The 22,971-nt window shown below is 39.8% G+C and overlaps 1 long non-coding RNA gene across 1 annotated transcript; it reads left to right on the top strand.

The window, feature by feature from the left end:
• The first annotated feature begins 13,641 nt into the window (after positions 1–13,641).
• Positions 13,642–22,499, top strand: LOC144582788 (uncharacterized). Its single transcript, XR_013536237.1, has 3 exons — positions 13,642–13,785; positions 20,489–20,619; positions 22,245–22,499. It is a non-coding gene; the product is annotated as an uncharacterized LOC144582788 (long non-coding RNA).
• The last annotated feature ends 472 nt before the right edge of the window (positions 22,500–22,971 follow it).

The raw sequence follows: 22,971 nt of genomic DNA, 5'->3' as shown, positions 1-22,971 counted from the left end.
ATAAGTATATATTATATATATTATTATATAAATATAATAAATACTTATAAGTATCATATTATGATACTTATATTATAAGTATTTATTATAATAAATATAAATAAATATTCATATGGAATAATGTCTTTACATTATTATCAATAATGATAAATAATAATATATCTTTAAATTATTAATTAAATTTCAGTCTCTTCAAAACACTGAGATTTGGGGAGAGAATGTAATAATGTCTTTAAATGTTAATTTTGGACAAAAAATTAAGGTTAATCTGGCCATTCTTTTTTATTTACAGACTTTAAATAAAAAGCTAAAAGCCACTGAAATATATTATTTCTATTTATTATATTTTATTACATAGTTTTATATTATTATAAGGTTTATTTTGTGTAAATTATATATTATAAAATATATATAATTTTCTCATTTATTTCTCATGTTGACCTTTTAAATTCAGAGTCTGCCATATCATGATTACTTTAATAAACTTAAGACAGGTTTGTTTCTTTGTTTTTTGAGATGGAGTCTCACTCTGTTGTGCAGACTGGAGTGCAGTGGCACAATCTCTGCTCACTGCAACCTCTGCCTCCTGGGAGCAAACAATTCTCCTGCTCCGCCTCCCAAGTAGCTGGGATTACAGATGCCTGCCACCACACACAGTTAATTTTTGTATTTTTAGTAGAGATGGGGTTTCACCATTTTGGCCAGGTTGTTCTCAAACTCCTAATTTCAAGTGATCAGCTCACCTTGGCCTCCCAAAGGGCTTGGATTACAGGTGTGAGCCACTGCACTTGAACTTAAGACAGATTTTGATACTGCTTATAGTCCTCTTTATTAAATTTTTAAATTGTCATTGAATGTAAAGGATTACAATATACTCAGTGTATTAGCACTAACTACCTTTGAAAATACTAATCAGAAAAAAAAGAAACAAGCATGTAGCAAACCCATGCTTCATCCTTCCTTTTAGCTAATGCTTATCTTTGTCACCTAGAATTTGGATTGGTCTCTCTGTTTGCAATAAAGTCTCAATGCACCCCACGTCTTTACTAATTTCTACCATCTACTTTCAGAACTTTTTCTAGGTACCCTCTATTTCTCTCATCTATTACCCTCAGCCTTTCCTAGTTCTTGGAGTGGTGTGTCCGAGGCTTCACCATACCCTAACCTAGAAGCATTCACACAGCTCCCACATTTCCCTCATTGGTTGAAGCCTTCTCTAACCAGAACCCTTCTTCCATCACCATTAGCTGCATAATTAGTCTTGATCTTTTTCATTTTCTATGGTCTTAGTAAACTGTTTGTTACATGTCATCCAATTCTACATATGTGTTTTATGCCTCTCTGGATCAGAGTTTTTGGCCCCAGATCATCAATTCTGTTGGAAGGGGCCCGGCCCTGTGACAATTCCAAGGACACAACAGCAAATCTGGTATGACACAGCCCCTTCCACATATTGGGAGTGGGGATGAGAGCAATCTTAGAAATAGTAAACACCGAGCACTCAGTGTTTTGCATGTACTATCTAGATTCAAACCATTCAGACAGTCTGAATGTAGAGCCACCACTTTTCACACTGCAATATGCTGTTGTGATGAAGAGGAAAGTAAGATACAGAAGAGGAGGAGGGAATAGAAGAGGAGGAGGCAGGAGGTGGAATTACAGTGCTTAAATCTCTGCTTCCAGGAAAGTACTGTAATAGAATCCTGATTGTGGCACTTCCTGTTATATGGCTGCATATATGGCCCAAGGGCCACATGTACTGAATAAATACTAAGTCTCACATACTAGGTCATGTGCTATGTGCTCCATACTGCCTATTGAGCAAAAAGTCATATGGTCCCTGATCTTCCACAGCTGACAGCTTAGTAATAAAGAAAGGTAAGGGGGCACAGAAGGACATGGAAACAGTGGTCTTCTCAGAGGAGGTAATGTTTGATGTGTGGGAGGATGGGTTAGTATTAATCAGATGGGTTAAGGATGGGCTAGTGTTCATCAGAAAGGGGCAGGGAAGGGATTCTAACCCAAGGAAATAGCATGTGCAAAGGCCCCCAGGTCATATCAAAGTGAGGTTTATTAAGACAGTGCAAAGAAACGTAGTTCCTGGCACATGATAATAGTTGACAACGTTTCCAATGATGACAATGATGGTTGTAGCGGTGACCAAAGTTGTGACAGAGGAACATATCCTTCTCAAATTTTTGCCACTGTGGGTTTTTTTGTTTTATTTTTTTTTTTTTAGTGACAATGTCTTGCTCTGTTGCCAAGGCTGGAGTACAAGTAATCAAAGCTCACTGCAGTCTTGACCTCCTGGGCTTAAGAGATTCTCTCCCATCGGCCTCCGGACAGCTAGCATTCTAGGCCTAAGACACAAGGCCAGCCAAATACTTTTTAAAAAATGTTTGGTAGAGATGGAGTCTTGCTTTGTTGCTCAAGCTGGTCTCAAAGATCCAGGCTCAAGTGATGCTCTGCCTCGGCCTCCTGAAGTGCTGGGGTTACAGGTGTGAGATACCATGCCCATATACACCACAGCTGATTAACTGGGATTTATTTTTCCATGACTTCCATCTCACTCTTTAATGAGGGCATTTTTTAAAGATATACTTCCCTAAGACAAGAAAAGGAAAAAAGAAAGAGAACTGGACGACAGGAAGCCAAATCATGGATGTGTAACTGGCCACTCTCTTATTTGTAGGTTTCTTTCAGTGCAGTGTTGTTTCTGTCACATAGCATTTGGATTGGTCTCTCTATTTGCAATAAAGTCTCAATGCACCCCATGTCTTTACTAATATCTATTACCTACTTTCAGAAATTTTTCTAGGTACCTTCTATTTCTCTCATAGGGAAAAATAGGATTGAATCTTTACAAATGGAAAAAATATATAGAGATAATCTGTTGTGTTCATTATGGTATAGATGATCAGTTTCTCCAGAGAAAAACCTAACTAAAACAGTTAGATGAGACATTTACCTAATGATTCAAGTTTCTCAGTAAAAGCAGAACAAAGAAAACAATCTTTTTTCCAAAGTAAACAACGTCTTCCAAACCACACCCTCTTCAGACCACTTCTAAGAGATGAATGTTATTGGCAGTAGGAATTTTCTAACAGTCTCACAGAGTGTATGGAAATCATGGTCCATGTAGTTTTCTTGTTCATCTTCATATTTACCAGGCATTTCAAGTAGATAGATACTTCTTACAAAAACTTCTGAAATGCTACGGTAACATACGCCGTGAAATATAATTTGCATGGATGACTAAATTCCTATTTATGGCCTTCAACCTTTTTAACAGCTGCTGTACAAATAACAAAGTTCAAAGGATAGAAAATCTAACAGTTATAAACCCTGAATTCCCACACCCGAAAGATTTTCATAAAAGCCAAATAGAAACAAACAGAAAGGTGTGGTTGCTCCCTCTCTCGTTTTCTTTTAAGTTGAGTGGCTATTTTCTATTGGATTTTACCTGGTTCATTTGTTTAATGATTCTTTCCAGAAGGCTATTATTATCTGCAAGAGTATAAAGTAGAAACTACAAGTTAGAGAAAACTACAATCTTCCTAACAGTGCCTGGGAAATAATTCTCTAGGAACATTTTTCTAGAGAAAATGTCTTTCCACCCAAATCGTGAAATTATGCTCAGAATTGTGGTTCATATGCATAGGTGATCCCCCTTTAGGAGAGGAGCCATAGCTTTTTGGGGGTCTTCAATAAAGTCTGTAGCTTCAGGGAATTTTTAAAACACATTGTTCAACAGTGTTTTCCTTTTGCTATTCACTCAGTAACATTTAAGCACCTTCCTTTAAGAAGGAAGCACCTTTGTTTAACAGCTCATAAATTAAGCCTGAGTAACATAATGTAAAATTGGTAAAAAAAAAAAATATGGATCTTAAACAGTGTGGTAAATTGGTCACTAGTCCAATAGATGAATTGGAATATATGACCCTATTCTTTTTCAATTGCAATTTTAAAAGTTTCAAAAAACCTCAGGGTATGAGTAGATTACTGTATGATGTCCTTCTGACAAAATTCTTTTAGGCTGACAGGAATTTAAGTGCTGTAGAAAAATCACCACATTTGCTGATACCATCTTTTTTGCAATTGTCACGGTTTGTGAATTCTTAGAGTCATAGTTTCTTTCCCCCACTTGGTCCTTGTATGCCTTGCTCATTTTTTCCAATGATCCTCATTCTTCAGTGGTTATAATACTAAATATCCTCAAAGGTGGGATGCTATAGATGGTAATTGAGTTTATGTCTACCTATAACTAATAATTTATACTGGGGAGCTAAACTAGCACACAACACAAAATGCAGAGGAGGGGTGTGGGAAGTGGATGAAATGATACTATTCACTCATCAGCAGGGACATAATAATTACCTTGAATTCTTTTCTTATAAAAGTAAGAGATTCCACTGAACTTGGATTACTTATGTGATATACTTTTTAAGGTACCTTTTAAGGCACATTATCATTAATGAAACATTTTTGTAAAATGATTTCTTAAAATGTCAGTTTTTGAAAGAAGAAGAAAGAGGTGGAGCTGGAGAAATAGAAGCAGTAGCAGTAGTTAAGGTGAGGAGGCAGAGGAGGAAAAGGAGAAGGCAGTTGGGAAGAGAAGTGAATGTCTGAAGAACTGCTGGTGCAATCCAGCCCTCACAGAAAAAGATAGACCAATAAACATTAGCGTCTTGGAGCTAAATTTCTCTCTTTCTGTCTGTGGAAAGGAGAAGACCAAAAATGAAGGGAGAGGCAAGAAGACCCAGCCCTTTCTGTTGAGCTCCAGGTGGAGTCATCGTGGTGAAGGGTTCTGAGGAAACATGGACAGTGCCCCCATAGTGCCAGGCACTACTTTTCTAAAGCAGAGGTCTGGGAGGAACATTCCCTATCCAAATCCTGAAATTATATTCAAAATTATGCATTCATATACAGAGATGTATTTTTCCCCCTAAGGGGAGGAGATGTAGCTTCTTTAGATACTCCACAGAGTCTATAACCTCAAAAAATTGGAGCAAACAGGTTACTCAAGGTTAGGGTTTCCCAGAAACTCTCTTTCCAAAAGCATCCAAGTTGCCCTGCATCTATCTTCTAAGCCTTCATCCCTAGAGGGAATAGCTAACACTTAGCGGTATTGGAACAACTTTTTCCTGAAGATAAAACCTTGGTACCTTGAATCGTTGGGTAAATTCAGCCTCCTTAAGCTCATATGCTAACTTGGTTAACAGCCCAGATTTCAGATTATCTGCCACGGCTATTTGCGGCAGCATTTTGCAGTTTCTCCTCATTCTCTCCACTTGCTATGTCATTGGTCACTCACAACCCAATTGGAGTTAAGTAGGACACCTTACCATTAGTTCCCATTTATAGAACAAGAAACTGAGAGCCATGTTCCCAAGTAGCTGCCTCCCAGGCTGAGAGTCGAGGTAAGGACTCCAGAGAGGGTAAGGCATGTCTGTCTGCAAGGAAGTTAGTCAAAATACTGTTGTTGTTGTTGTTGTTGTTGTTTTCCTCCAGTGGCAAATGTTTTAATTCTCCTAACCCAAACCTACACACTTCCTTCCACCACATCCTGACCTTTCTCAGACAGAAAGTGAATCAAAATCATTCAAAGATCTTTTCTCAGACAACAAAGAAATAGCCAGATCATAGCATGCTGTCAGCAAACTCCAAGCAGATCAGAAAAACCAACAAGCAATGTTCCTCATCATATTTTTGAAGCTATATTTTGTTTAGATGAACAGAGCCAGCAATTGCCTCATAGGGAAATTCATCTTCCTTTAGTAAACATGTATTTGCACATCAATTTAAAAAAATATGTTTATTTACTAGAATCTTCACTAGATAGTGTTATCAGCTCTAATATTTTATTCCTCCCTGTGTTGTTTTCCACATAACTCTGCAGTGTACCCACAATGTGGGAAAGATGTACTTCTGAGATTCCTAGCTTTGGGTTTGGGTATAGGACTTGTTTTTGCCAACAGAATTAGGCCAAAGTCATACTGTGCTCATTCTGGGAAAAACCACATAAACCTTGTGTTCCCTCCCCATCTTGTACTTCTACCATCACCTTGAGAAGACTATGTCACACTAACCCCCTGGTAGCAGGAAGGGAAGCATGGACATTTAGGAAAACCTGAATCAACCAGGTCACCCCCACTCATCATAGGCTGCATTAGCCAATGCCCCAAATGATACCTCTCTGAAGATGGCATGAAGACCAAACTATCAGCTATGTTTATTACAAAGCAAAGTTTTCTTCACCATAAGCCATGTATTATTTGTCCAAATGCAGAAGATAAGGCAGTTTTACTTTAACTCTGCTGTTGCTGAGTTTTCCTAAAGAATTTATAGGACTCCTTGGTTCTCCTTCACGAGTTCTCTTTATGTAGGAATGACTATATGTACCTAAGGATTTGGCCCAATTGTTAACTGGAGTGTTCACAAGTATCTCATCTTCCACACCCACCCATTGTTCTTGTCTACATGAAAGTTTGTGATTAGAAAGATAGTAATATAAAGAAAATTAATTACAGAATTGATAAATAGCCTGTGATAAAAAGGTAGATACCATTGCAATGTCTTGAAAATCCTAAGGGAAAATGATTTGTAACCTAAAATTATATACCCAGCTAAACTATCATGCAAGTATATGGGTAGACGAAGACATTTCAGATATGTAAGAACTACCTGAGAGAACCTCTGGAACACAGCTAAATCAGTGTTTAGATGGAAATTTATAGCACTAAATGCCCACAGGCAAAAGTGAGACAGACCTAAAATTGACACCCTAACATCACAATTAAGAGAACTAGAAAATTAAGAGCAAATAAATTCAAAAGCTAGCAAAAGACAAGAAATAACTAAGATCAGGGCAGAATTAAAGGAGATAGAGACAGGAAAACCCCTTCAAAAGAACTGATGAATCCAGGAACTGTTTTTTTTTTAAAGATTAACAAAATGGATTGACTACTAGGCAGACTACTAAAGAAGAAAAGAGAGAAGAATTAAATAAACACAATAAAAAAATGATAAATATGACATCATCACTGATCCCACAAAAATACAAACTATCATCAGAGAATAATGTAAACACCTCTATGCAAATAGACTAGAAAATCTAGAAAAAATGGAGTAATTTCTGGACACATACCCTCTCTCAAGATTAAACCAGGAAGAAGTCAAATCCCTGAATAGACCACTAACAAGTTCTGAAATTGAGGCAGTAATTAATGTCCTGCCAATAAAAAAAAAAAGCCCAGGACCTGACAGATTCACAGCCAAATTCTACCAGTGGTACCAAGAGGAGCTGGCACCACTCCTTCTGAAACTGTTCCAAACAATAGAAAAAGAGGGACTTCTCCCTAACTTATCTTATGAGGCCAGAATCATCCTGATATAAAAATCTGGCAGAGACACTACAAAAAAAGAAAATTTCAGGACAATATCACTGATGAACATTGATGAAAAATCCTCAGTAAAATACTGGCAAACTGAAACCAGCAGCATATCAAAAAGCTTATCCACCACAATCAAGTCAGCTTCATCCCTAAGATGCAAGCCTGCCTAAACATATGCAAATCACTAAACGTAATCCATCACAGAAATAGAACTAATGACAAAAAACACATTATCTCAATAGATGCTGAAAAGGCCTTCAATAAAATTCAGCACCTCTTTATGCTAAAAAAACTTTCAACAAACTAGATATTGATGGAACATATCTCAAAATACTAAGAGCTATTTATGACAAACCCACAGCCAGTATCATACAGAATGCACAAAAGCTAGATGCATTCCCTTTGAAAACTGGCACAAGACAAGGATGCTCTCTCTCTCACCACTCCTATTCAACATAGTATTGGAAGTTCTGGCCAGGGCAATCAGGCAACAGAAAGAAATAAAGAATTTTCAAATAGAAAGAGAGGAAGTCAAATAATCTCTGTTTGTAGATGACATGATTGTATGTTTAGAAAACTCCAGCCAAAAAACTCCTTAAGCTGATAAGCAACTTCAACGATATCTCAAAATACAAAATCAATGTGCAAAAATCACAAGCATTCATGTACACCAATAACAGATAAACAGAGAGCCAAATCATGAGTGAACTCCCATTCACAATTGCTACAAAGAGAATAAAATGCCTAGAATACAACTTACAAGGGATGTGAAATACATCTTCAAGGAAAACTACAAACCACTGCTCAAGGAAATCAGAGAGGACACAAACAAATGAAAAAACATTCCATGCTCATGGATAAGCAGAATTAATATTGTGAAATTGGCCTTACTTACCAAAGTAATTTATAGATTCAATGCTATTCCCATCAAACTACCATTCACTTTCTTCACAGATTTAGAAAAAACTACTTTAAATTTCATGTGGAACCAAAAAAGAGCTCATATAACCAAGACAAAGCTAAGCAAAAGGAACAAAGCTGGAGGCATCATGCCGCCTGACTTCAAACTATACTATGAAGATACAGTAACCAAAATGGCATGGTACTGGTATCAGAACAGATATATAAACCAATGAAACAAAACAGAGCCCTCAGAAATAGCACCACAAATCTACAACCATCTGTTCTTTGAACAAACCTGACAAAAACAAGCAACTAGGAAAGGATTTCCTATTTAATAAATGGTATTGGGAAAACTGACTAGCTATATGCAGAAAACTGAAACTGGACCCCTTCCTTACACCTCATACAAAAATTAACTCCAGATGGGTTAAAGACTTAAATGTATGACCTAAAACCATAAAAACCCTAGAAGAAAACCTAGGCGATATCATTCAGGACACAGGAGGGCAAAGACTTCATGACTAAAACACTAAAAGCAATAGCAACAAAAGCCAAAACTGACAAATAGGATCTAATTAAACTAAAGAGCTTCTGCACAACAAAAGAAACTATCATCAGAGTGAACAGACAACCTACAGAAAGAGAGAAAATTTTTGCGATCTATCCATCTGACAAGGGGCTAATATCCAGAATCTACAAGGAACTTAAACAAAGTTACAAGAAAAAGCAAACAACCCCATCAAAAAGTGGGCAAAGGATATGAACAGACACTTCTCAAAAGAAGACATATATGTGGCCAGGAAACATGAAAAAAAGCTCATCATCACTGGTCATTAGAGAAATGCAAATCAAAACCACAATGAGATACCATCTCATGCCAGTTAGAATGGCCATCATTAAAAAATCTGGAGACAACAGATGCTGGAGAGGATGTGGAGAAATAGGAACACTTTTACACTGTTAGTGGGAGTGTAAATTAGTTCAACCATTGTCAAAGACAGCGATTCCTCAAGGATCTAGAAATAGAAAGATCATTTGGCCCAGCAATCCCATTACCGGGTATATACTCAAAGGATTATAAATCATTCTACTATAAAGACACATGCAAATGGATGTTTACTGCAGCACTGTTTGCAATAGCAAAGACTTGGAACCAACCAAAATAACCATCAATGATGACTGAATAAAGAAAATGTGTCACATATTCATCATGGAATACTGTGCAACCATAAATAAAGGATGAATTCATGTCCTTTGCAGGGACATGGATGAAGCTGGAAACCATCATTCTCAGCAAACTAACACAGGAACAGAAAACCAAACACCACATGTTCTCACTCATAAGTGGGAGTGGAACAATGAGAACATATAGACCCAGGGAGGGGAACATCACACACCAGGGCCTGTCGGGGGATGGGGGCAAGGGGAGAGGGAGCATTAGGAGAAATACCTAATGTAGATGACAGGTTGATGGGTGCAGCAAATCCCCATGGTATACATATGCCTGTGTAACAAACCTGCATGTTCTACACATGTATCTCAGAACTTAAAGTATAATTTAAAAAAAATACAAAAAAAGAACCACTTGAGAATATCATTTGGCAAAATAACTAAGTAAATAAAGAAATAGGAAGTTATAAGTGAGCCTACTCCAGGAGATCAGTGAAGGAAAAACGGGGGATGACACCTATGTAGCAGACCTTAAGAACTACCAGACAGGATTGGAATAAGAAGGTGGAAGTCCGAGAAAGAAGGTCTTTCAAGAATCTGGAGAGACAGCCGGGGGTTGGGGGGATAACATGGGGAGAAATGCCAGATACAGTATGCACCTAAAGTAAATAAATAAATTTTTTTAAAAAGTCAATATGATGGAGTTTTAGAAAAATTAAAAATATGTGAGTAAAAAAATAGATGCTGTTGGAAAAATCTATACAAGAAAGACAATCATAATACTGCACTTGGCTCTGCAGTGGATTTATTTTATTTATGTAATCATAATACAATATATCTCAAGTGATGGTTCATTTATTTTTTATATTTTTTTGAGACAGGATCTTACTCTGTTACCCAGACTTGGGTGCAGTGCTACTGTCATGGCTGCTGCAGCCTCAGACTTCCAGGATCAAGCAGTCCTCCTGCCTCAGCCTCCCAAATAGCTAAGACTACAGGCATAAACCACCACTCCTGACCTCAAGTTTTAGTTTAATATAAAGTAGTGATTAGTAGTAATTGAAGGATAGGACGTAAGGGAGTGGTAGAGGAATGGTCAAATCCTCATCAAATAACGGGAAATAAGTAATGTATACAAACGGATAAACTAAGTAGCAGTATAAGCATATACTTTATAAATATGACCGTAAGTATCCTACCAAGTAGCTGAAAGTTAAAGTAAGCTGCTCCTTAAGTGGAGAGGAACAGTAGATAGGGGTCTGGTCTGTTGTCTTCACATTTATAAGCTTCTCAGTGTAGTTTGATTTTGTTTAACTATGCATTAATATACATTATTACTCTGATCAAAAGAGGAGAAGGTGGCAGCAGCAGCAGGGCAGTGGCAATATGCATGGCAAACGGAGAGGAGGAGGCGTAGTGACGAGATGAGGCTGGAGAAGTTTGGAGTCAGACAGTCTAGGCTCTGGCAGAGCAGGCGGAGGATCTTGATCTTCAAAAAAAAGCCACTGAAAATTTTTTGGCTGTGTGTGTGTGTCATGAAATAATTTTGAAAAGTGCTCTGGCTTCAATGTATGAATTGGTTTGGAGAGTTATAACAGCACATGAGGGGTAGGCAGTTAGAAAGCTATTGTTTTAACTAAGATAGGATATAATGGTACCTTGGATAGGTTGGTAGAATCAGAAAGGATTTGATAGATATGAGTGAAATTTAGAAAGTAAAACTGATAGATTATAGCAATTGACAGCATAGAAGAAGTTGGATAAAAATGGAAGATAATGGAATCCACACAATGGGGACAAAACTATGTACAGCTCAATATAGAGAACTTTAACCTTTATATACAAAAGTAATCTCAAATCATTTTTCACTGGTGAATTACCACACCCTCCTACTTAGGGATTTGGTGGAAACACATAGGTATGACAAACAGCCTTTTTCCAACCAGCGTTCCATTTGAGAATGAAGCTATTAGAGAAAATTTCTGAAAACTATTTTTTCAGTTCTCCTAAGGATACATAGGAGAGTACCATTGTAGGTGAATGACACATCAGGGATTACTTCTCTCATAAAATCCTGGTTGATATGGGCTGGCAACAAAGTGTCTGGTCTGATTCAATCCATATTTTTCTTCTCTTAATGCTCAGTTTGATAGTTCTCCTGTGGTTCCATAGTTCAAATGTTGTTGGGTCGTATCAGTATGGCCCACACCAGTGTATGCACACACTGTATACATTTGGAGATTTGCAGTTGCTCCACGTTCCCTAAGTGCCGCTTTTTCATCGGTTGGATTGCCAGGATAGTGAGCTTAGCATTACAGCAGTTCCCCACATGGTTCCAGGTCTCCTTCCAGGTGTGTGGTATGATTACATATTCCTGATCTCCTGAAGTTATGGATGATCATACAATTCCCTTTGATCATTAAAGTATGAGAAAGAGTGAAAGGTGTCATTTCTAAGCAGAATCTTTAAGAACTAGTACATACTTTTCCATGTTCCCTTTTCCCACTTCAACAAACGTGAACCCCATGTTCAGATAAAGCCTCTGTCACAGTCACCACCACGAACAGAAGTCTCTTAGCATTCCACATTGAATAGGTATCATGGTGTGAAAGCAACAAACAAAACAAACGTGTGCTCATCCACTGAGATTTTTGTCACTTGTTACTGCAGCACAATCTTGCCTATCCTGTCTAATACAGATGCTTTTCTAAAATGCTCTGCAAAATTTCTAACCTTAAGTACCGGGAGTGATTTATTTCTGTACATTTTAGTGGCCCTGCTTTGTGACTGCCTCTCATGGCTCTAGCATCCTCCTCAGAAACATTTTGTTGTTGTACAAAAAGTGGCCTCATTGAATATTTTATGTTCTATGGGTCAGCTGACTCTGTCTTCTACCCTCAATGCTATGAGGAGGGCTATTATTTTCCCCAGAACTGTACCAAAGGTGAGGCAGTGGGAATGGACCATGCCATGGAGGAAATAAGAGGGTGCACTGTCTACAGAACTTTTTAAAGCAGGAATAAAACCAACTAAAGATCATGTGCTTTTTATGATCACCATAGGACTACAGTGCAATGCAGTTTATATGTGCCTGTTACATGTCATGCTAGAGAACTTCCCCAGCAGTAACCAACCAAACTAGCTGGGATCCATGAATTCATTCATTCATTTAATAAATACCTCTTTTGAGCAAGACACGGTGCTATGCACTGCAGATAAAAGGAACAGCACTGGCACTGTCCCTATCCTCATGGAGTTTACACTTGGAGCATAGGGGCAGGAATCCTACAAGTGTGCAAGTTGCCAGGAAATGTATTTTTCCTCCTTGAGGAGGTGCCGTTTGAGTTAGACCTGGGTGAGAAGGAAGAGGTTGCTGTGCAAGGATCTAGAAGAGCATTCCAGGCAGAGTGACCATCGGTGCAGAAGCCTTGAAACAAGAACGAAGTTAATGTGCCTGAATACTGTGAATGAAGTGGTGGGTGGAGAGAAAGGGGATCAAAGAGAGGGGCAGGGATCAGGCACTGCGCATAATCTTCCAGGCCATTCATTGTGAGGAATCAGAATTTTCATTTTGTTGGAAAGGGAAAGCACTGAAGAGCTTGAAGCAGGAAAGTGCTATGGCTTGTTCTTTAGAAAGACCCCTCTGGCCTCTGTGTGGAGACAGAGGCAACAAGGGGAGCAGGACATCCGTGTTGGGCTGTTGCCTTCATCCAGACAAGGGATGGTCACGCCGCGAATGAGAATCTTAACAGTGGATATGGTGAAAACAGTCAGAGTGAGGAACTGACAGGACAAGTCTTACTGATGGATTGGACACCAGCAGTGAGTGAAAGAGAGAGCACATGACGACTCCTGGAATTGAACTACTGAGTAGATGGTGATCATTTACTGGGACGTTCTTTTCAAGGTTTATGCTCTGTTAAACTAGAAAAAAAATTTTAAGCTAATCCCCCTTCCCTAACTTCCTCCTGCACTGGAAAAAAGTATTTTCCAGTTAAATGACATTATCAAATTGTTTAGACTACTAGACAATATCATAGATCAAATCTGGGGTGGGAATTACCACCCCAGAGCATCCAGGACTGAACTCAGAGGGGCAATTCGATTGGCCCACAGTGACATCACAATTCTATTTCAGGGCAGAACTGGAGGTCTGTGTATTGATGCCCAGAGCCTGAGGTCTGGCCACCCACTGGTCCCTGATCTGTCATCTAGATTCATGCTGTGCTGAGGCCATTCTGTGAGCTGATAAAAGGCTGTAGGGTGGCTGGGCCTCAGGGTAGAGGGTTGTGTAATGCAGTCCATAATGGCAGTGGAGGTAAGATTAGAAACCAGAAAATATATGTCAGTGGTCTGACCCCTTTCTGAGTTCAAATCAAAATCCCCATTTGCTTTCCAGAAAGTAGTGGTACAAACCATTATTCCTGCTCATGATCTCCTTGGGACAGTTCTTCTAGGACACAATTCTCCCTTGCACTAGAAACTATTTTAAAAGTAAACAACATAAAATACCACTACTTAAAGAAAGTCTGGCTCTAACGTCCTCCTCAGAAACATTTTGTTGTTATTGCACAATCAGTGGCCTCGTTACAAAGAGCTTTATTCACGGATCTACAAAGAAGGTAGAGACCATAGGGTCACACCCAGGAGACAGAATTAAACAGAAAGGCAGCAATGAATTCCAAAACAGATTTCAGCTATGAAGATAGATCTCTGCCTATTGCCTGCAATAGGAATAGGAAAACCCTCATGTTTCTAACACTGTATTATAATTTAAGATTTTCAAAGGACATGGTATTCATTCAGCCACACCATCAGTACTATCTGCAACTCAAATTGCAATGTCAATTTTCCCTTATGGTGCATGTTTCCAGCTCTGTGCCTGGAGCTGAAGAGTGGTGCAGCCATAAGTCAATCCCTTTGGTGTGTCCAGGGCATCTCCACCACTTGACTCACGGCATGTCTGATTAAGTCATTGTAATAGGATAATGGACAATCTTAGATTGTGGAATCGTGATATGGCATTGTAAGGTGGAGCCAGAGAATCCTATCAATGCAATTCACAAGAGTGTAGTGTACACACACACACATGCGTACACAGTATCTAGACTACAGCAGGCTAAACTTAGTGGGCAGTATAGCATAGTGGTTAAAGGTTTGAACTCAAGACAGACTGCCTGAGTTCAAGTCCCATTTCTCTCATTTACCAGCTATAATGTGAAACCATGTCTGTTAAATGGGCTAACCAAAGTAGAACATATTTCATGGCATTGTTGAAACGATGAAATGAATCAATACACATAAATGACACAGTACAGCACCTGGAAAGTAGTAGGGACTATTTGCTAGTATTATGATTATACCGAACATTTTTTATCTAAGGCCACACTTCCCGAGTGTCCCCTTCATGACTTCGTGTGTTGTCAGAAACCATCTTAGAGAAAAAGGTGTGAGAAACTAACATGCATTGAGCCCCTGCTAAATACCAGGAGCTATTCCTGAGAATGTATATAAGCACCATCTCTAAATCTGAATCATTTCCTCAAGCAGTAGCCCAAGACTCAAGGGGGGAGAACTGTGGTATGATCCAGGTACTTCACATAGACTTGTAATAACCTCAGCCTAGATTTAAAGCCTGACCTCTACCACTTACTGGCTGTGTGACTTCGAACAAGTCATTTCAACCTCTGCGCCTTAATTTCTGTATCTGTAAATCAGGTATAACATCTAACATTCACGATGCTTGTGAAGATCTAACAAGCTGACATATGTATTTTAAAGTGGCTGGCATAGTGGGTTCTCAAAAGCAATGTTGCTCTTCTATTTACGTCTTAGCTTTTACCACCCAGGGAACTCGTAGCCTTCCGTGGAAGAACTCAACCCCCATCGTCATTTTACTATTTAAACATAATTTATTATTTCATGGAAAAAACATATTTTAAATCATTATATGTATAGTGAAAGAAAGAAAGAAACTCTGTGAAGATCTGGAAAGAGTCTTAAATTTCCAATACACATAGGTTTTCTCATTTAGCATACATTTGCTGTTCAGACCCATGTATTTGTCAATACAGAATTTCCCTGTAACTTATTTGTTTTAACCAACGAGTAACAGTTAATTGGAGCAAAGATAAAGATGAGATGATGATCAACAGTCTGAGATGACACGGATTGATGGCTTTCACAGTAATCTATGGGGGCTCTCCCTGACTACTCATTCTGAAATGAATCTGTAGCTTTCTCAACCAAATCTTACAGCTTTGAGGGATGGGCATTTTATTCTCTAGATAGGAGGACTGTGAAATGGCCCCCAAGGAGCTTCTCAAGGAGCTAGGCTATAAGGTGTCATTATGTTTGGTACCATTGTTTTTTCCTTTTGGTTCCAAGGCATTGATGGGTATGTGCATTACACAACATAAAATTAAAGATACCAGATCTAAACACATGCCTCTACTTACTGAAGCCTGGCATTAGACCAGGGACTGACCACAGCATACAGCATCAGCTGGTATCATTGAATTTTATACATTTGAGTTGGATTGGGTGGCAGAAGGTGCCAGAGCCCAAGCAGACAGATATGAGGTAGAGCTTAACCGGTGTTACCATCAGTATGGCCAGGTACTTGACTGGGCAAGTGGGTACTGGCATCAGGAGGAAGAAGCCAATGGGGACAAGGCATAAGCTTGTACAGAAGTACAAAGCCCAGTGCTGCTTACTGGAAGAGGATGCTTGCTCAGTCTTTTAAAAGCAATACACTCTTCTGATGACCTAGCAGGATGTCTGGGACTCCCTGCCCCAACAGGAGTGCTGAATACTAATGCCAGAAGCTAAGTCAATCAAGAATTCATTCATTCTACAAATATTTATTGAGTACCTACTGTATGAATAAAATATGCCAAATTTCCATGACCTAGTGGTCATGACTCTGCTTTAGCAAACAGAGACAGACAGTAAATGAGTAAATTATTTAGTACATCAGAAGATGAAAAGTTGTAATGGAAACAAAAAGTAACGCAGGGTAAGGGAATTGGAAATGTAGTGGGAAGCCTACAGTTCTTCTTTTTTCTTTTTCTTTCTTTTTTGTTTTTGAAGATAGTCTTGCTCTGTCATCCAGGCTGAAGTGCAATGGTGCAATCTCAGCTCACTGCAACCTCAGCCTCCCGGGTTCACGTGATTCTCCTGTCTCAGCCTCCCGAGTTGCTGATGGGATTATAGGTGCCCACCACCACACTGACTCATTTTTATATTTTTTCATAGAGATGAGGATTCACCATGTTAGTTAGCCTGGTCTCAAACTCCTGACCTCAGGTGATCTGCCCACCTCACCTCCCAAAGGGCTGGGATTGTAGGCGTGAGCCACCATGCCCAGCTGACTACAGTTTTAAAATCAGTGGTCAAAGTAGGGCTCATTGAGGAGATAATTTTTAAGCAAAGACTGTAAGGGAGTGAGGAAGTAAGCCATGTGGTCCCCTGAGTCAAGAGCATGCAGGTGACCAAAATGAGAAGGACTATTTGTGGTGCAAAGGCCCTAGGATGGAACATGCCCATGGAGGCTGCTGAGGGTGGAGATCTGGGGGAGAGGGGGAGAGCTGTAGGAAATGACATCAGAGAGGGTGAACAGACCATGGAAGACTCTGAGAACTTTCATTTTTACAGCGTGAAATATGGACCTGATGGGTACAGTGGCTCACACCTGTAATCCCGCACTTTGGGAGACCAAGGCAGATGGATCACCTGAGGTCAGGAGTTTGAGACCAGCCTGGCCAACATGGTGAAACCCTGTCACTACTAAAAATACAAGCAATTAGCCGGGCATGGTGGTGGGTGCCTGTAATCCCAGCTACTCGGGAGGCTGAGGCAGGAGAATCACTTGAATCTTGAAGGCGGAGGTTGTAGTGACCCAAGATAGTGCCATTGCACCCCAGCCTGGGCAACAAGAGTGAAACTCCGCCTTAAAAAAAACCAGTGAAATATGGAACCATGCAGGGTTTTCAGCAGAGGAGTAACATGATCTGAGTAATGTTTTCAAAAGATTAGGAGGCTGGTGAAATAATGCAGGAAAGATACAGACCAGGGTGGTTTGGCAGCAGAGGTGCTGAGACATGGTCACATCCTGCAGAATTTTTGAATCAGGATTTCCTAGTGGAACCAATGTTGGATGTGACAGAGGATACTCAGGAAGGGCTCTGAAGTTTTTAAAATTATTATTGGACTTTAAGTTCTGGGGTACATGTGCAGATCGTGCAGGATTGTTACATAGTATACACATGCCATGGTGGTGTACTGCATCCATCCCCCCATCATCTACATTAGGTATTTATCCTAACTTTAACCCTCCCCAATCCCCCCAACCCCTGCTATCCCTCCCCTAGCTCCCACCCCACAACAGGCCCCAGTGTGTGATGTTCCTCTCCATGTGTCCATGTCCTTGCACTGTTCAGCAACCACTTATGAGTGAGAACATGCGGTGTTTGGTTTTCTGTTCTTATGTCAGTTTGCTGAGAATGATGGTTTCCAGCTTCATCCATGTCCCTGCAAAGGACATGAATACATCCTTTTTATGGCTGCACAGTATTCCATGTTTTATATGTGCCTCATTTTCTTTATCCAGTCCATCACTGATGGGCATTTGGGTTGGTTCCAAGTCTTTGCTATTAAACAGTGCTGCAATGAACATACATGTGCATGTGTATTTATAAAAGAATGCTTTATAATCTTTGGATTATATACCCAGTAATGGAATTGCTGGGTCAAATGGTATTTCTATTTCTAGAACCTTGAGGAATTGCCACACTGTCTTCCAGAATGGTTGAACTAATTTACACTCCCACCAACAGTGTAAAAGTGTTCCTATTTCTCCACATCCTCTCCAGCATTTGTTGTCTCCAGATTTTTTAATGATCACCATTCTAACTGGCGTGAGATGGTATCTCAATGTGGTTTTGATTTGCATTTCTCTAATGACCAGTGATAGTGAGCATTTTTTCATATGTTTGTTGGCTGCATAAATGTCTTCTTTGAAAAGTGTCTGTTCACATCCTTCACCCACTTTTTGATGGGGTTGTTTTTTTTTCTTGTAAATTTAAGTTCTTTGTAGATTCTGGATATTAGCCCTTTGTCAGGTGAGTATATTACAAAAATATTTTTCTATTCTGTTGGTTGCCAGTTCACTCTAATGTTAGTTTCTTTTGCCATGCAGAAGCTCTCAAGTTTAATTAGATCCCATTTGTCTATTTTGGCTTTTGTTGACATTGCTTTTGGTGTTTTAGTCATGAAGTCCTTGCCTATGCCTACGTCCTGAATGGTTTTGCCTAGGTTTCCTTCTAAGGTTTTCATGGTGTTAGGTCTTATGTTTAAATCTTTAATCCATCTGGAGTTAATTTTTGTATAAGGTGTAAAGAAGGGGTCCAGTTTCAGCTATGAGGTTTTTGGCCTGGATAGCTGGAAGCTTCAAGTTGCTATCCACTGAGATTTAGAAGGAGGAGGTTTAGGAATAAGATCAGAAGTTCAACTTTCAATGTGATAGGTTTAAGAGATCTGAGAGACATGCAAGAGGAAGGGTAGACACTCGTGCACAGTAAGTCTGGAGTTCAAGAGAGAGGTCTACACTGGAGTTACAAAAGCAAATGAAAACGAGGTTTTCCAGGAAAGGGGTGGTCACAGAAGAAAGTCAAGGACAGGACACTTCTACTTTAATAAAACGTAGCCAAGAAAAGAAGGAAGCAACAAAAGAGGTGGGTAAGGATTGATCAGAGGCAACTCTCTTTCAAGTCAGGAGTGAGAAACTTCTCTCCAGACTGTTTTTACAATTTGAAATGTGTGATGCAGGGGATGTGATGTGATCCTCATGTATGGCTCACTGTGGTTTCAGGGAAACTCTGAAGTTGGAGAAAACAGCCTGGGTTATATTTTCCTGTGTATGTTTCTAGTATGTTTGGATGGTGTGGCTGGGTGGACCCAATTCCCCAAGAGATAGAACCTCGAGACCAGGGACACCCTCTTAATACGGCTACTGGGGACATCTCCTTCCATTTACCAAAGAAGGGTTGGGGGGAGCTTTATTTTTCATTTTGTCTGTTAAGAGTATTTAAAAATAATATTCTAATATAAATTCTGTGTGTGTACATAGTCTACAAAAGTCTTTTTTTTTTTTTCCTGAATTTAGTGTATCCAACTCTTTTCTCTAGAACTGGGGATCTTCTGACCCCCTCATTGATTATTGTTAACTATCAGGGTTATTATTGACTCATTGACTGTTAGCATTTTTTTCCTTTTTTAAAAATAGTCCCCTTCATTAATTTATGTCCTTTTTATCATTGTTCTAAATGACATCTTACTTCCTGTTACTCAGCTACACAACTGAGAGTTATGTACCATCCTCTTTAGAGAAACATATTCACCAAATTGACTCAACCACAGTCTCAGAGCTTGAGATACTATCTTTCAGGTTTTTCCTGGGGTTGAGCTATGCAGAAGAATATAAATCCTCAGCTACATGTAAGCTGAGTAGGATGATTGCTTGAGGACAGAAGGTCAAGGCCAGCCTGGGCAACAGAGCAAGACCTCTCCCTCTAAAAAATAAAAATATAAAAAACAATATAAGTCCTTACATTTCTTAACCTGTGCATTAAATAATTATAATATAGCAACTATGGTCAGCCAGAATTAAAAGCTTGACACATAATAACTCATTATATCCTCTTAAAAACCCTGGAGGTAGGGACTATCATAGTCATCCTCACTTTAGAAATGAAGAAAATGAAGTACAGAAAGATGAAGTCACTTGCTAAGGACACACAGCTGTAAGTGGCACAGCCCCGATCTGAACCCACAAGCCTGGGCTCTAGCGCCCCTGTGCCTAACCACTAACTTTGCTACACCTGTGTCTCTTTTGCTAATTTTCTACCATCTGAGCTGCTTCTGGCTTTGTTGCTGTTGTTGCTATTTGCTGACTTTTTTTTTTTTTTTTTTTTTTGGTAAGATCAGAACCTCATATCTGGCACTTTCATATCACCCTTAAGGTTAACCAAACAGCTTCTGAAAAATGGTGATGCTGTGAGCCGGGGAGGCCAAATGAAGTGCTGTGTCACAGATGGAATTTCTCTGGCGGCCTTCCCTGCACGAAGGCGGTTGCTCTTCTTGGTGCTACAAGGTATAAAGATTGTAGCTACTGGTATTTTAAGCACATTCAATTGTTTTAATACTCCAAGGAATTCATCCATCTCAAGATTTAAAATGCATTTCTTCTCAGTATGATTCTATTCTGATTTTTCTTTTTTAGAGACAATTTTACTCTGCTGCTAGGCTCTAGTACAGTGGCACAATCACAGCCTCCAAATCCTGGGCTTGCGTGAACCTCTCTACCAAAGCCTCCCAAGCAGCTGGGGCTAACGGCATGTGTCACCACACCCGGATAATTGTTGTTGTTGTTGAGATGAAGTCTTGCTCTGTCTCCCAGGCTGGAGTACAGTGGTGTGATCTCAGCTCACTGCAATCTCAACCTCTGCCTCCCAGGTTCAAGTGATTCCCCTACCTCAGCCACCCCAGTAGTTGGGATTAGAGGCACCTACCACCACACCCAGCTAATTTTTGTATTTTTAGTAGCAACAGGGATTCACCGTGTTGGCCAGGCTGGTCTCAAACTCCTGACCTCAGGTGATCCGCCCACCTTGGCCTCCCAAAGTGCTGGGAGTACAGGCATGCGCCACCACGCCCAGCCAAAATTTTAAATCTTTTTTACAAATGGGGTCTTACTGTGTTGCTGCTTTCTAAATCCTGGGCTCGAGCAATCCTCCTGCCTTGGCCTCTCAATGTGCTGGAATTACAGGGTGAGCCACTGTGCTCACCCTCAATTTGATCTTTTAAGTGAAAGGCTTATTGCAAGAAACTCTGTTTGGACATATTACGAATCAACGTTGATATGTGGATTCGTTCATGAGCATATTTTATTGCCTGGTCTGAGAATCTCTTCCTTTCGCACGCTCTCCAGTGAGTCAGTACCAGCAGCAAGTTTCCAGTTTCTGCAGATATTTGGTTCTTACCCTGCAGTGAGCATCACCAAATCTCTCAGCTGGACTTGCTTCTCACTGTTTGATTTCTCTGCAGAGCCCTCAGTGTTCATAGGGGCTTGAGACATTTGCTTGTTTAGATGCAGGGGCTGACTCAGCAGCTTGGGCTGGGGCCTGAGATTCTGCATTCTAAGATGCTCCCAGGCGATACTGTTGCTACTGTTGTGTCTTGCAGAATTCGGAAGGAAAGGCCCACAACTGTGAGTCTCAAGCTTGGCTGCCCCATTGGAAACACTTGGGACCCTTTGAAAAATACTACTGCCTAGGTTCTGCTTTCAGAGTTTTTTTTTTAACTGGCCTGGAGTATGGCCGGGGCAGTAGGATTTTTGAAAGCTCCTCAGGTGAGTCTGCTACTCAGTTGTGATTAAGGCTCACCTACTTTTGTTTAGAGCAGTGACCCTCAAATGTGTGGGCCTGGGCCATTAGCACTGGTGTCTCCTGGGAATGAGAAATGCAAATTCTTGGGCCCCAGCCCAGACCTGAATTAGAAACGGGTGCACCAGGCTTCCCTGTTAACAAACCCCCATGTGATTCTGATGCATATTCAGCCTTTAGCTGAGAGGCTTTCTTCCTCACCCTATTTAAATGTGTTCTTCCTCGCATCCCACCCCCGCCCCAATTCTCCATTTCTGTATTCTACTATTACTGCTTTCATAGACTTACTCTTCATTTTTTTAAAAACCTGTATATTTTCTATCTCTCCCATCAGATCTTAAGCTTCAAAAAGTCACAGGCTCCAAAGACACTTGGGGAACACTCAGTACACATTTGTTGAAAGAATAAAGTGCGTTTGGTTGATGATTTTCTGAGAGGACAGTAAACTTGGGTAATAAAGGCTTCCTTTTAGAGGACAGAGTGGTCATTCACCTCTCCGAGCCCCTGTCATTGCTGTTGGTTTGAATGTCACCAAGTCACCGTTTAGAAAGCTGTGTTAAACTTGCACTGAACACGGAATAAAGCATTATAACCATAATTTCACTGTTTAAATGGAGCAGGATTTCTGAGGACACTGAACATTTGTTTTCTCATCTTCTGACCCTTTCCAAAGAAAATTGGAATTACACCTATAATCCCAGATACTTGGGAGCTTGAGGCAGAGCATCCTGTGAGTCCAGGAGTTCAAGGCTTAAGTGAACTATGATCATGTACCCCCATGTGTCATGTGAGAGCAAGAGTCTAATATCTGAGTAAAGGAAAGAAATAATTTCCCCTGAAGAACTAGCTTCTATTTTTTCTTATGAGTACCACTCACTGATTCAGTCACTGACTTAAAATAGAGAGCTGTTGGATTCCATCATTCTTCTGTACAAAAATGCTTCAACATGTGAGTCAATCCAGGTTTAACCAAAAAGAAGAAGAAATGCTTCCTAAATAATCCCATTTTTGACAGTCATTTAATTAAATGTAACCACTGATGTTATAACTACCCAGATAAC

Source organism: Callithrix jacchus, chromosome 5 (assembly GCF_049354715.1).
Source record: "Callithrix jacchus isolate 240 chromosome 5, calJac240_pri, whole genome shotgun sequence".
NCBI lineage: Eukaryota > Metazoa > Chordata > Mammalia > Primates > Cebidae > Callithrix > Callithrix jacchus.
The sequence above is the reverse complement of the archived record's forward strand: the minus strand, read 5'-3'. Positions and strand labels throughout refer to the sequence as shown.